We start from the raw sequence: 3163 nt of genomic DNA on the forward strand, positions 1-3163 counted from the left end.
TTCTTGGAATGCATCAAAATTATAGAAACTTGTAGTAGGAATATGAATCACTGTCGCTGAAGATTCAGAGGGTCCTTAGGTGTCTTGTCCAATCTCCTCCATGAGATAGGAATCTCCTCTATAAAAGCACAGTCTCTGCTTGGACATCTCCAGTGATGGGATGCTCACACTTCATAAGGCAGCTCAGCTCATATTGAATAGTTCTTATTTTCTGAAACTTCTTCCTTGAATTATATAATTTTCATCCCTTTTAACTCCCATCCAGTTCTAGTCTTTGGAATATGGTGAATAAAATAATTCCTTCTTCCACTAGACATCACATTTAGGGGCAAATGTAATAACCTTGAGTATTTGCTTCTCTGAGATAAATATCCCTCTAAAATAAAAAAGTTTCTCCTAAGATAGGCTACCAGACTTTTGATTAAAAAAATAAACATTTGGGGGTTTGAGGAGTCCAGTGACTGGTGTTGAACAACCAAAAGTCCAAAATGAAACTGTATTGCCTGTGCGGGCACCCAACCTTACCATGCAATGTGCTTAAATTCAAATCAACCACCATTATGTTGGACTGTGGACTGGACATGACTTCCACCCTCAATTTTCTTCCTTTGCCACTTGTTCAAAGTCCCAGGCTGTCTAATCATCCCGGCTGGTTCCCAAAGGATGGAAATGTTTTCTTGGACAAAGAGCTGAAGGAGTGCTCAGGCCACGTATTTGTGGGTTCTATGCCTGAGACGGAGCTAATAGATCTGTCTAAGGTAGACGTAACCTTCATCTCTAACTACCACTGCATGATGGCGCTGCCCTACATCACTGAGCACACGGGGATCACAGCACAGTGTACACCACAGAGCCCACCATTCAGATAAGCAGACTTCTCATGGAAGAGTTGGTGAACTTCATTGAAAGAGTGCCCAAGGCGCAATCTGCCTCCTTGTGGAAGAGGCTGCTGCCCTCTCCTCTCAAGGACGCAGTGGAAGTACCAACCTGGAGAAGATGCAGGAGGTCAGCTCTGCCCTGAGTAAAAGCCAGCTGGTGAAATATCCTCAGAAAATTGAGCTGTTTGGTGCAGTCCAGGTGACACCACTCAGCTCTGGCTCTGCCCTTGGAAGCTCCAACGGGATTATTCAGTCCCATTATGAGAAGGTATCTTATGTCTTGGGATCCTCTTTGCTTACCACACATCCACAGCCCATGGATCAGGCATCTCTCAAAAACAGCAAAGTTCTCGTCCTGACAGGCCTCACCTAGATTCCCACCGCTGACCTGGAGGGCATGGTGGGAGAGTTCTTCAGCAACCTGGCGCTGACCGTCCGGAACAGAGGAAACATGTTGGTCCCTTGCTACTCATTGGGGGTGATCTACCACCTCCTGGAGTGCATTTACCAGTACATCGACTCAGCTGGCCTCTCCAGCATCCCCTTCCACTTCAGCTCCCTCCAGTTTTCCCAGATCGTTGCTGAGCGGCTTTGTCACAACAAGCAGATGAAGGTGTATCTCCCAGAACCACCTTTACCTCATGCAGAGCTCACTGAGACCAACAAGCTGAAGCACTACCCCAGCATCCACGGCGACTTCAGCGATTTCAGACAGCCGTGCGGGGTGTTCACAGGGCACCCTGCCCTCTGGTTTGGGGACGTGGTCCATTTCATAGAGCTCTGGGGGAAGTCTAGTCTCAACACTGTCATATTCATAGAACCCGACTTCTTGTACCTGGAGGCACTGGCTCCCTACCAGCCCTTGGCCATGAAATGCATGTACTGCCCCCTTGACACCCGGCTGAATTTCATCCAAGTGTCAAAGCTGCTCAAAGAAGTCCAGCCCCTGCACGTGGTCTGCCCTGAGCAGTACACGCAGCCACCCCACGCGCAGGCCCACAGGATGGACCTGATGATCAATTGGCAGCTTCCGCCCACGTCCTACCGGCCGCCCTGCCCGTCAAGCGTAGCTTGGAGAAGATCGAAATCATGCCGGAGCAAGCAGATTCACTGGTGCCCATGGAGATTAAGCCTGGCATTTCCTTGGCAACCGTTTCGGCCGTGCTGCACACTAAAGATAACAAGCAGGTCCTTCAGCCCCTGCCCAGGCCGGCACAGCCCGCGAGTGGTAGGAAGAGAAAGCTGGTGAGCGATGACATCCCGGACTGCAAGGTTCTGAAGCGCTTGCTGAGCGGCTCCATCCCAGTGGAGCAGTTTGTGCAGACCCTGGAGAAGCACGGCTTCAGTGACATCAAAGTGGAAGACACAGCCCAGGGCCACATCATCTTGCTCCAAGCAGCGGAGACCCTCGTCTGGATTGACATCATTTGTGACAATGACAAGATACTCAGGGTACGCCTGTCCTCAAATTCCTCCAGAAGTTCTGAATGGAACACGTGAGCCATGGCTGCTTCCCTGAGATCCCACCGCCCTTCCCACTCTGCCTGCCCAGCACAAGCCAAGTGAGGAAGGGCACACAAGGTCAGCCTGGCCTTTGTGGTGGTCTCTGACCTAAAGGAAAAGGCTCTGAGGGCCATGTCAGGAGAGAGGGCCGCACCTGCTGGTCTGGACTTGTAGTGCTGTCTCAGGCAAGAGATTTTGCTTTATTTAAGCTTTAGACTCATTTTCTTCCCAAGCCTGGCTCTCTGGGGTAGCCAGGATGGTAAGACAGTGAGCCGAGTGGCATAAGAGTGACAGAAGCAATTTCTAAGAGGTTAGTGGTGGGGAGGGGAGGTGAAAAGATGACTGACTTGTCTCTAGTGGCCAGTGTTTGTTTTTCATCATGTCACAGGCCTCGGGTGGGGAATCAGTGACTTCGTTTTACTTGCTTGTCAACTGTGTTGCATCTGATAAGACAGATGATCCCCCCCAGAAAATTAATAAAATGAACCCATTTGTCTGTATTTTATATTGTGAGCCCATTTTGTTAATAAAACTTTTTTTATAGGAGTCTCTATCTATGCTCTGTTGAACCTACAATTTACACTGATATAGTATCTGAAAAAATGTGAAAATATTCAGACTAGCATAAACTTAGAAAATACTACAGCATGTTCAACCATATAAACCTGGCTTTAAAAATATATATATGTGTGTGTGCGTATATATACATCTATATATATAGATATATACACACATCCCTCCAGCCCTAGCTGTTTTGGCTCAGTGGATAAGAGTGTAGACCT

General features: G+C 48.3%; 1 pseudogene; it reads left to right on the top strand.

The window, feature by feature from the left end:
• The first annotated feature begins 458 nt into the window (after positions 1-458).
• On the top strand, positions 459-2515 carry LOC102425097 (annotated as a pseudogene).
• Positions 2516-3163: the final 648 nt, after the last annotated feature.

The sequence above is a fragment of the Myotis lucifugus genome, unplaced genomic scaffold (assembly GCF_000147115.1).
Source record: "Myotis lucifugus unplaced genomic scaffold, Myoluc2.0 scaffold_14, whole genome shotgun sequence".
Taxonomy (NCBI): Eukaryota; Metazoa; Chordata; class Mammalia; order Chiroptera; family Vespertilionidae; genus Myotis; species Myotis lucifugus.